Consider the following 12,856-nt stretch of genomic DNA (forward strand, 5'->3'; position numbering starts at 1 on the left):
GGCTGAGAGCTTCCAGCTGAAAAATTATGTCTTCAAACAAAACCAGAAAATGGAAAAAGAAATAGTGAAAATCTCTGGAAAGCAGGAAGCAGAAGAAGGTGGAAAGCAAGAGACGTCCCTCAAGTGTTGGGCTGAAATTGCCCAGCAGCCTGAGGAGATGGAGGAAATGCAGAGGGCCCCGGGGTGACACTGAGCAGCCATGAGGACGAGTGGCTACCAGGGTGGCGGGACTTGAACGAGAAGTCTGAGGGACTGACTTGGCCACCAAGCAGGAAGGCCTCTTTCAGTGAGAAGCACAGATTGTGCTATTGAACCTAAGCCCTTTATCTAGAAAGGCCCTCAGAGACTTGGTGCTTTCAAACTCCAGGTGTGCCCACTAACCAAGATGAACCATGGCTTAATGAACTTCCTTCCAGAAAAAGAGAGTCTTTTTCCTTTCTTCACCCTTGAAACTAAAGTTAGGTGTAGCACACAGTTCAGCGGGTAGGAGAGACGAATCCTTGAGGAAAACAGAAAGGCTAAAAGGCAGGCCTCGCATTTGGCATTTTTATCCTTACAAAACATATGATTAGTTGTGAAATTGGGTACAGTGTGAAAATATATTTGGACATTATTTTAAAAAGTGATAAACGTTCATACAAAAGTAGTAGTTTCAGTTAGATAAGATCAAAGGCTAAAGGATCAGAATGAAATGGCCATCCTTGAGGAAAACAGAATGGGAGAAATCTTCAACACTCTGTGGGATTGAATTTAGAAAAATGTTCTATGTGTAGACTGGATGTGCTCTCTCAGACAGGTGAGTTATTAATCAACTAGAGGCCCTGTGCACGACATTTGTGCACTGTGGCGGGGTGGGGGGGTGTCCCTCAGCCCAGCCTGTGCTCTCTCACAGTCCGGGAGCCCTCGGGGGATATCCAACTGACATCCTTAGTGCTGCTGCGGAGGTGGGAGAGGCTCCTGCCACCACCGCTGTGCTCGCCAGCCGTGAGCCCAGCTCAGGGCTTCTGGCTGAGCAGCACTCCCCCTGTGGAGTCCCCCTGTGGAGCTCACTGACCACCAGGGGGCAGCTCCTGCGTTGAGTGTCTTCCCCCTGGTGGTCAGTGCACATCATAGCGACCAGTCGTTCCGGTCATTCTGCTCTTCGGTCAATTTGCATATTAGCCTTTTATTATATAGGCTAGTGCATAAGACCCTTTTCAGACCGTGGCCCCAGGTAAGTGCACCAGGGGGTGGCACTTGTGAATGTGTGTGCATGCAGCAGTCCCAGAGGTGCCTGTGGGTGGCAACAGCACTCATCTTAGATTATGTTTCATACTTTCACAGACCTGTGTAATCATTAATTCTTAATCCCTTATCCTTGCCTCAAACTATTGTTGGCAGGCCAACCATTCTTATCTCAATTTACAAAGCATAATCATGAAACACAGAAGTTTGGCTATTTGCCCAAAGTCAAAATGAGTCAGTGACAAAATCTAGACTTAAGCTGATAGTTCTCAGAATGTAGACCATTGCCCAGCTAGTGTGGCTCAGTGGTTGAGCATGGACCTATGAACCAGGAGGTCACGGTTTGATTCCTGGTCAGGGCACACGCCTGGCTTGCGGGCTTGATCCCCAGTAGGGGGCATGCAGGAGGTAACCAGTCAATGATTCTCTCTCATCATTGATGTTTCTAGCTCTCTCTCCCTCTCCCTTCCTCTCTGATATCAACTTAAAATATATACATTAAAAAAAATGCAGACTATGGTATCCAGAAAGACATCATCATCACCCATTACTAATGAGTCTCAGAACCCCAACCAGCATGGCCGAGCTTCCTCCACTGAGATACTGCTGTCCTTCAGCTGACTTCCGAAATCACAGCTGCAAGATGGATGGGATGCTGTGTCCTTAGTGTGAATGGCATTGAACGCACTGTAAGGGGAGGAGGGGGAACTGATCTTGACATTTCACTCACTTTAAGAAACTGAGATATAAAAGCGGTGCCCCTCCTTGCACAAAGGATCTATTTTGGAACCAAAGTTTCTAGTCATATATTTAGGGAAAGGTTTTCTTTCACTTTATTAACCTAATTTCAATACTGTGATTATATCCAGTATTATAAATTAAACAATAGGTCTCCAAGACACAGTGTTGCTTACTAATAGCAGTTAATTCTGTGTACTAGCATCTTTGAGCTCTGGTTGTTGAATCCTGGGTGGATGTGACTGAAGTTATTAACTAACAACTTAATCCAGTTTTTACGAAAGGAAGAATAATGAGGACTTTTCCATAAGGCTCATGAAAACCTAAGTGTCTTTCTAGAAACCAAGAATATCTGATCAGATTCTTCAAGGAAGCAAAAAATCCCGTAAATGTCAGGAAGATGTGACATGCTGGAAACCCCCTTTGTCGGCTTCATCTAAAGGAGGCACTATTTGTAGATGACTTTTCAGCAAGTCTGTCAAAAGCTTCCGGCTACAGATAAAAATTCAATAACCTTTCACTGTGGCTGTGCCACAATTATCACACTCATTTAAAAACAGTCCCTCTAATGGAGTATTTTATCATGCTGGACAGTCTCTGCATTGTTCATTATTTAGTGTTTGCTAAGCTGATGGCACTTCCATGGCACCTGCCTTATCTCTGCTTCCTCAGAATTGGATTTTTTATTTCCAACCCAGTCAGATATGACAAGTCATTTTCTTCCCTCTTGTCTTTTAAGAAACGCAAACTTGATTTCTTTTTTTCAACAATCGCCACTTAGAGATTAAAGTTATTGGAAATGTCTGTATTAACTAGCTTTGGGACATGCAGTGGAGGACTATTGCATTTTAATTGCAATTGGGGTTGGCCTCTCCTTCTTTATTTCCAATATATGTGTATTCTCTATCTCTTTGGAGCCTCATTCTTCTAAAACAACACAGTGCATGCAAAGTTGAGGTATTATGAAACCTGAGGTGGCCAGGAGACAAGAGAAGGCATTATCGGAATTACTTTATTATAGAGCCTCAGTAATGGTGATGAGAAGCTATGTAACTGGGTCTCTGTTATAAAGACTGTCTTTATATGAGAAACGTCCTGAAAGGAAAATGATCATTAGCCTGACACCTGGGGGAGACGTGCCAGTTCAAACAACATCTCTTCCTACATTTAGATCATTATTGAGAATTTAACTATTGTATGTCTTTAAAAATGCAACCGCCTGTGGTCCCAAGTGAATTATTTTTAAGAGGTGTGTATACTTCACCCAAGCTTCAGACCTGATCTGTAATTCATGCCTTCAGGTGTTCACCTTTTATTCCAGGCCTTATCTTGGGCACTCTCCTTGTGCAGTGCTCTTTTCTCCTTGAGACCAAGCCCCTTCTCTTCATAATGAGAACTCCCTGGAAGCTTTAGGGGAGGCAGCCTGGAAAAGGAGCGGAATGAAAGGGCCACCATTCGCATCCCTCATCGGAAGCTCTCTCCTTGGGCCCAGCGAGGACCTGCCCATTTTCTCCAAGACAGTCTCTCCTGCACAGTGTTTAGGGAAATATAGAACTTCACTCAAGGACGCTGATAGAAATATTTTGACCTGTCATGGTACAGTCTTTAAATGGGGATATCAGGCTACTGAGAATCCTTGTATAAAGAGAAATTCTCACCATATATTCATTTTAAGATTTATGGATTATTGTATTAAGCACCAAAACAGAAATAACATCAGAGTTTTTCAGTTTCAGAACCCTAATTGAAAAGGCCATCCTTTAGAACTGGCTTTATGAGCAAAACTATCTGTTTAGATTTTACCCAGTGGGAGATGTTCCAGACTCCTCTCATGTCTGCTTGTGAAAGAGGGAGTGTGAGAAAATGCTACCATTGTATCATTTGTTTAAAGGGACCACAAGCCCAATTAACACTTTGGCTCAAGCCAACAGCTTTTGGGCTTTTCACAGAAATCTTGCAAGTGCTAGCTTATGGGCCCACGAAGGAGGTTTGCATATGCTGAGGTCCCTGCCTCCCTCCTGGGTCACTGCAGACAGATGGCTGCCAACTGCACCAAAGGGGAAATTCCTCCTCCGCCTCCTCCAGCCCCCTCACCAGGTGGGGAGACAGGCTTTCCTTCCACACTGCGTCCACACTTTCTCTCCCAACCCCACCCGACCCGGGAGTATTGAGGCGAGACCCACATCCCATGTTACACTCCTGCCTTGTTTCTGTTCCTCGGCGCCAGCACAGCTCAGTAGGTGGGCACTGGCCGGCCTGGGCCAGGCACTCACCACCACGGCGGGTGGTGTCTGTAGTATAAACTCCTCGCGGTTTGCTTCGAGGTCAAATCAACTAATGCGTACCCATCAGCCCACACAGTGTAGATACCTCGGTAAGTGGTACTTTTTCCTTGTTTCTTCTCCTTTTTAAAGCTCCTTACCTCATTCTTAGCCATCCCAAGATGGCTCTCTTTATTTTACTGCCAATATTTGCCCACAGTGGTACTCAGTGTGAAATGCCCAGGTCTGCCTCTAGTTGATCGCTGAGCCATTCTGCATAATAATTTAATTATTACATCGAGGGATCTTTGATGTATTGCATTTGAAATTAGACGCTGAGCACTTATGTTTAACAGCCTTCCAAAATCGCTGTGGCCTTTGAACTCAGGCACAGGGTGAGGCTGAATTTATTGGGGACCACAATGAGTGAGACTGAAGGTTAAACCCCCAGCTCTCATGAAATGGCTTTTCTGTAAACTTGCACTTCATTGTATCAGGGGCTGTGGCAATGAGGAAGCTGCTGCATCGTGGTGTTAGTAGAAACTATAACACAAAAGACAGACCACCCAGCTCTACAGCCCCAATAGCTCTGGATCTCCTGGGCCTCTTAACGTCGAGGGGTCTGTCTGTATTGAAGCAGGCCGGTGGACCAGCTCCAGTTAAGACTTACCCAAGCTTCAGCCAGGCCTAGTCCTCAGGGGTGACAAGTGTTGGGCTTGGGGTAACCCTCCTTTTCTGCCTCAGGAATAATAAAACTACCAAATACCTCCCTTTTTACTTACTCTCTCCCAACTCCCGAGTTGCTAGTATAGATGATGGGTTCTGGAGGTCCCAACTCTGCTACAACTTTGTGTTAGCTGGAAATGGAAACTGGTATTTCTTTTGTTTCTTTTTTAAACCATTTTAACCATTTTTAAGTATACAGTTCAGTGGCATTAAGTACATTCACATTGTTGTGCAACCGTCATCATTTTCCATCTGCAAAACTTTTTCATCTTCCCCAACCGAAACTCTATATTGATTAAACATTAACTTCTCACTCCTCCCTCTCCTCAGTCCTGGCAACCACCATCCTACTTTCTGTCTCTATGAATGTCACTCCTCTAGGGACCTCATGTAAATGACTGACTGACTGACTTCATTTAGCAAGGTCTTCATCCACTTGTAGCATGTGTCATAATTTCCTCCCTTTCTAAATTAAAGCTTGAATTATGTGGATAAACCACAATTTGTTTATCCATTCATTCATCAGTAGACACTTGTACTTTTTACACATTGTGAATAATGCTGCCATGAACACAGGTGCACAAATATCTCATTGAGTCCCTGCTTTAAGTACTTTTGGATATATACCCAGAAGCAGAATTATAAAAATTAGTATTCTGAGACCTATGTTTTTTCTACTTACTGCTTCCCAAACCCTTCATTGCTTGTATAGATAGTGTCCTGATGAGACATTCAGCATTATTCTCAGATATGCTAATCACAATTGGAATAATATTATATACCAAGCTCTTTAAGTTATTTCATCTAATCTTTATGGCCTATGAGGTTAATTTTCTGGTTGTAAGTGGTGTAGTTAATGTGTAAACCCATATCTGCGTGATATCACACTCTGTTACCTTCAAATGAACCATTTTTCCTTACCACCTCACGAAATAGAAAATAAAATATTCTAGCTTTGTTGAGATATAATTGGCAGGTACTATTGTGTAAGTTTAAGGTAAAGAGTGTGATGATGTGATACACATATATATTGCAAAATGTTTACCACAATCAGGTTAACTAACACCTTATTCACCGTAGATAATTACCATTTTGCTGTTGTTGTATGGTGGAACATTTCAGATCTACCCTCTTATCAAGTATACAGCACTGTATTATTAACTATAGCCACATGCTGTACATTAGATCCCCAGACCATATTCCTCTTATAAGTGAAGTTTGTACCCTTTGACTAGCAGATGTGAGATTTGCCCTATCCCCCAGTCCCTGGTGACCACCATCCTACTCTCCATTTCTATGAGTTTGGCTTTTTAAAATTGCACACCTAAGTGAGATCACACCGTATTTTTCTTTCTTTGTCTGACTTAATCCTTTGTCTGATTTAACGTAATGCCCTCAGAATTCATGGATGTTGGCAGGATTTCCTTCTTTTTATGGCTGAATAATGTTCGTGTGTGTGTGTGTGTGTGTGTGTGTGTGTGTGATCACATTTTCTTCATCCGTAAATTGCTTCCATGTCTTGGCTATCTATACTAATAAAAGGCCAAGCGTCATGATCAGAGACCAGACCACCGTGGCCTCTCACCGGGCTGGCCCCACCCCCAAACAAGTGGTTAGGGGTAATCAGGCAGGCAGGCAGGCAGAGTGGTTAGGGGTGATCAGATAGGCAGACCAGCAGTTAGGGGTGGTCAGGTAGGCAGGCAAGTGGTTAAGGGTGATCAGGTAGGCAGGTCAGCAGTTAGGGGAGATCAGGTAAGCAGACAGCCCCTCACCAGGCTGGCCCCGCCTCCAAGCAAGCAGTTAGGGGCGATCAGGCAGGTAGGCAGAGTGGTGAGGGCAATCAGACAGACAGGCCAGCGGTGATCAGATAGGCAGACGGCCCCTTGCAGGGCTAGCCCCACCCCCAGCAAAGAAAGAGGGAGGCCCAGGCCAGGCCAGCCAAGCCATCGCACCCCAGCCTTTTGCCTGCAGAGAGAGGCCACTGGTAACAGGGGAGAGGGAGCAGCGCTGCACAGATGGCAAGCAGTGGCAGCGGCAGGGGTGGGGCCAGCTGCCTGCAACCGGGGGAAGGAGAGCCCCACTAGGCCCTGATCTCAGGCCAGGCCTAGGGACCCTACCTGAGGTGTCCCGGATGTGTGAGAGGGTGCAGGCAGGGCTGAGGGACCCCCCTTAGTGCACAAATTTTTGTGCACTGGGCCTCTAGTTGTAAATAATGCTGCAATGAACATGGGTGTGCAAATATATCTTCAAAATAGTGACTTTAGATAATTCCCTTTAGATAAATACCCAGGATTAAGATTGCTGGATCTCATGGTAGCTCTATTTTTAATATTTGTGAAACCCCATAGTGGCTGTTGCAATTTATATTCCCATCAACAGTGAACAAGGGTTCCCTTTTCTACACATCCTTGCCAGCACTTGTTATTCTTTATATTTTTTAAAATAGCCATTCTAACAGATGTGAGGTGGTACCTCATTGTGGTTTTGATTTGTATTTAAGTAATGATTAGTGATGTTGAGCACCGTTTCATGTACTTTTTGGTCATTTTTATGTCTTCCTTGGAAATATATATTTTTAATTGAATTATATGGGCTTTTAGCTATTGAGTTGTATGTTCCTTATATATTTTGGATATTCATCCCTTATCAGATATGTGGTTTGCAAATATTTTCTCCCAGCCCACAGGTTGCCTTTTCTTTTAGTCTAATGCATTCCTCCTTTATTGTTTTTGCTTTTGGTGTCATATCCAAAATATCTTTGCCAACACCAGTGTCATAAAGCTTATTTCCTATGTGTTGTTCTAGGAGATTTTTAGTTTCAGATTTTATGTTTAAGTTTTAATCTATCCTGAGTAGTGTAAGATAGGAATTTCTTTCCTTTGCATGTGAATATCTGCTTTTCCCCACCTCCTTTATTGAAGAGGCTGTCCTTTCTCCAGAGAGTATTCTTGCCTCCCTTGTCAAATGTTATTTGATCGTTTATGCATGGGTTTACTTCTGGGCCCTTGATTCACTTCCTCTGCTTTTATGCCGGTATCATACTGTGTTGATTATGATGGCTTTGTAATATAGCTTGAAATTAGGATGTGTGGTGCTACCAGCTTTGCTCTTTCTTAAGATTGCTTTGGCTATTCAGGGTCTTTTATTGCTGCATATAAAATTTAGGATTTTTTTTTCTGTTTCTGTGAAAAATGCCATTGGAATTTTGAGAGGGATTACATTGAATCTTTGGGTAGTATAGACATTTGAATAATATTAATTCCTCTGACCTATAAATGGGCTATTTTTTCATTTATTTGTGTCTTCTTCAATTTCTTTCATCAATGTCCTGTAGTTTTCAGTGTACAGGTCTTTCATTTCCTTAGTTTAATATATTCCTGAGTATTTTGTTGCCTTTTATGCTATTGTATATGGGATTATTTTCTTTAGTTCTTTTTCAGATAATTCTTTGTTAGGTATAGAAATGCAATTGATTATTGTATGTTGATTTTGCATTCTGAAACTTGACTGAATTGATTTGTTAATTCTAACAGGTTTGTGGGGTTTTTTTAGTAGGGAGTCTTTAGGGTTTTCTATTATAAGATCATGTCATCTGTAAACAGAGTTTTAATTCTTTCTTTTCAGTTTGAATGTCTTATATTTCTCTTTCTTGCCTGCTTGCTCTGACTTGGACTTCTAGTAGTACTATGTATAGAATAGTAGTAGTGAGAGTAGCCATACTTGTCATGTTCCTGAGATTAGTGGGAAAACTTCTAACCTTTTGATGTTATCTGTGGGCTTAAAACAATTTTAAAGCCCTAGATATTGTCTCCTTTACTCTACTAGGGAATTTATAATTTATAATTAAGATTCAAGATTACTACTCAGTTCTCTAGATCAATTATTTTCAATATAGGTTTTATTCCTCCAGGAAATGTGAGAAACAATACATTGGGGCATGAGGAAAAGTATGAGACCATATGTTTATACTTTTAACAATTAAAACAGCATATTTAATATAAGAGATGACGTGGGAGCCCTAGACTAAAATATAAACAAGAACAAACAACAAGAAGATGGCTGAGCTGTTATTTTTTCTTGTTCCTGGTAGAGCTCTTTATCAGTCATAGTATGATGTCATTTAATCAGCAATAACAATCTAATCAGATATGACTGGAAATTGGCAAAGGAACTTTAACTTGACAAGAATATTATTTGGAATATGGATTTATATCCACTGCCATCAAGATGAACTTTGCCCTAAGTGTATATGAGCCATGATATAGTAACTAACATCAGTTTGAAGTCATCATGATTAGGAAGACATTTAAGGACATTATTTGTTCCACCTTCAGCTCATTCTTTATTAATTTTTAGTTATATATTTAGTACCATAATAGATTGCATAATTTATAAGTAAATAAATATCTATTCTGATGATCTGGGCTCAAAAGTTTTTTTACTGTTAGGATATTTAATCAAAGAGTTTAGAGATCTCTGCCCTAGACATTATTGCCTCCAAATGGAATTGTTAAGGGACCAGGACAGCTCTGCCATGGCTTTCTATGTTGTTGCTCTTTTTTTTTTTTCATTTTTTGTTAGGTGAGCATTGTGAATTTTATCTGAAATTATGAAATAATTAGGACTTTAGCAATTTAGGCAGCTTTCCAGAGCTCACTCAAGCAGCTGCAGTCAGCTGGGCAGCTCAGCTGAGGCTGAATCCTCTGGGAAAGCTGGCCCCTCTCCCTGTGGTCTTTCATCCGGGGCTGCTTCAGTGCTCAGCAGTCTCGGGGCAGTGTCCAGAATGCATAAGCAAATGCTAAGGCCCAGTTTCCAGAACCCACACAGGCATAGCTTGTAGGTGTTCGTGCAAGCCATAAGGCCAGCCCAGAATCAAGAGTTAGGGTAAAGACTTTGCCTTTTGATGAAAAGAATTGCAAAGAATTGTGGTCATATTTATTATAGCACACATGTTTAATTGTGAGGAAACAATGCCAGAAAAGATATAATTATTTATAATTAATTAGTTTGGCCTAAACAGAGACCCTGTTTTCTGTGCATTTCCTTTAAAAAAGATTGTATTTTCCAATTGATAATATGCCTGATTTTCTGTGTGTGTGTCAATATGAAGACTATATTTAAGGACTAAAATGCACAGTTAAAATGATGCTTTTCCCTGGCTGGTGTGGCTCACTTGGTTGGAGCATCATACATACACTGAAAGGTTGCAGGTTCAATTCCCAGGCAAGGCACATGCTTAGGTTGTGAGTTCGGTCCCCAGTCAGGGGCAGTGCAGAAGGATGCCAGTGGTTGTTTCTCACATCAGTGTGTGTGTCTCTTTCGCTCTCTAAAATCAATGAACAAGTCCTTGGGTGAGATTTTTTTTTAATGATGCCTCAATGGCATACGGTAAGGATCTTTATATTTATGACTTAAAGTGAACTGAATTTTTTTTTCCAGGGAAAGTAGTATTTCCCTAACAACTTCCCTAATAAGTCAAACAACTTCTCTTCTTTATTAGGGATTAACTTGGAACATGTCTGATTGAGTTTATTGTTCATATGGATTTTTTTCAGTTAAGTGACTGTTAACTTTTTATTTTTAAAACTAGGATAACAATAGACTATTAAGTGTCTGAGTGGCGATAAATAGACTTAGGAAGGTAAATAGAACACTAACATTTCATTAATGCCATATACATTAGAATGTTAAAAATAAATAAATATGCATTAATTTAAAACTTTTACCACAACTTTAAATTACTTAGCTTTTAATAACTATAGTCTTTGTCTTCAATAAAATCCTGTTGGCACAGTATAATTTAGTCTAAAGTAGGATTTTTTCTTATAAGAAAAAGGCCATTCTGGTCTTTAGATTAAGTTTAAATTCTTAAGTACTAATATGGTATTTTCTATATCCACTAGTAAGGTAATGGGTTATTATTCTGTGATTTTGTTTGTATAAGCAGTACTTTACAAGGATCACTTCTTAAGGTTTCACATACATCATGAAACAACAGAACGACTTAATTATTGTGGATCTTCTGTTAATTTTAGCAGGACCATTGGAAACATCTGAACAGTTGAGAAATGTATCCCAGGAATATACTTGGGAGGGCTGGGAAGCAAGAATAGTGAAAATAGCTATTTAGCTTGAATTCATTATGGGTCAATTACCCATGTTGCAATTCACTTAATTTTGTACCCTCCACACTGCATTAGTCCTGTGAATTACTTAACAGCCCAGCCTCCACTGCCAGATGAGCCAGCACTGAGACTCCTTACCCTCATCAGAGTCTCCATTAGCTTAGATCCTAAACCAAAGCACCAGGTAGAAATCAGCCGGCTTGGGCGTGCTGCACAGGGCGTATGAGTGCTGCATGTTGAGACAGTTGTTGACAAGGCCAGTCTAATTATCAGCATCAACAATAAAACCAGTTCAAAGCATAGCAGGTATGCAGTAAATGTTTCGTCAAATTGAATTAAATTAACAGAGTGCTTCCAATGAGATCCTAAAATCTGCTACTCTTCTTCCATTTGCTGAATTGGCTGGTAAATGCGTCTACAATGAGCCAACCCTTTTTCTTATTTCTGCCAGTTCTGCTATTCCCCTTTTCTCCCTCTCATTTCAGGCACTGATGGTAACCATTATCTTATAGAGCACAGGCAGGTTCCTCCCAAGTCATCCATTACCTCCCTTACAGTTTTCTCCTGGGATTAAACAGTACAATTGCCTTTGGATTTCCATAGCATTTTGGCCATTAACTTCCTTATTTAAAGCAATATATTTAATTATATGCCTATTTTATCCCTTGCTAAATGTGGATTTTATTTACTGAAAATGTTCTTTCTGACCATCTACTTTGACCTATTTTTTATTTCCTTAAACAATTTTCCCTTCAGTACCTGTTTTGGGAACAAATTTTACTTACTGACTAATGAATATGTTGTGGTCCAGAAATTCACTTTAAAGTCAACTGTGGGAAGTTCTAAATGTATTTCTTTTATAGAAACATTGTTATTTCTGGTTATGGGATATGAGATATGATTTTTAATCGCTATGAGTCTTAATTTTCTCACCTATAAATGAGGTATAATGACAATCTCTATTTCTTTTCTAATATATTTTTATTTATTTCAGAGAGGAAGGGAGAGAGACAGATAGAAATATCAATGATGTTTCATCCCACACCTCCTATTGGGGATCGAGCCCACAACCCAGGCATGTGCCCTGACTGGAAATTGAACTGTGACCTCTTGGTTCATAGGACAATGCTCAACTACTGGGCCACACCAGCTGGGCTATAATGTTTATTTCTTACTAGAGGCCCAATGCATGAAATTCGTGCAAGAGTAGGCCTTCCTTCCCCCGGCTGCCGGCACCGGCTTCCCTCTGGCACCCGGGACCCGGGCTTCCCTCCAGCCACTGGCAGGCACCCAGGACCCGGGCTTCCCTTGCATCCCTGGCCTTGTCCAGAAGGTCGTCCAGAAGGTCGTCCAGAAGGATGTCCAGTCTAATTATCATATTACACTTTTATTATTATAGATAGTTGCTATGAAGATCTGCTAATCTTACTTCCTAAATATTTCTGTATCTGTCATTCCTTCTTCATTCCTACTATTTTATACCTTCATGGTTTTTCACCTGTGATACAAAGGCCATACCAGACCAATCTATCTAAATGCAGATATGACCTGGTAACTGATACATTGATTCCTTCTCATCATCCCATAGGAAGTATCCAAGATCCTTAACATGACTTAGAAAGTTCCTCCCAATCTAGATCTCTGGTTTATGGAAATTGAACTGCCCTTAGTGTTCTTGCAATGTCATGCCATTTCTCACCTCCTCCCCTTTATTCAGGCCCTCTCCTCTGAGTCTGACACCTTTCCTCCTACCTTTCCCATTCCCCTTCATCTGGTTACTTC

At 41.1% G+C, this 12,856-nt stretch overlaps 1 protein-coding gene across 1 annotated transcript in view; it reads left to right on the forward strand.

Annotated features, from left to right (window-relative positions):
- Positions 1–12,856, forward strand: part of EXOC4 (exocyst complex component 4) — a 753,652-nt gene that overhangs the window by 650,724 nt on the left and 90,072 nt on the right. The gene's annotated exons all lie outside the window — the stretch shown is intronic.

Source organism: Myotis daubentonii, chromosome 10, assembly GCF_963259705.1.
Source record: "Myotis daubentonii chromosome 10, mMyoDau2.1, whole genome shotgun sequence".
Lineage (NCBI taxonomy): Eukaryota > Metazoa > Chordata > Mammalia > Chiroptera > Vespertilionidae > Myotis > Myotis daubentonii.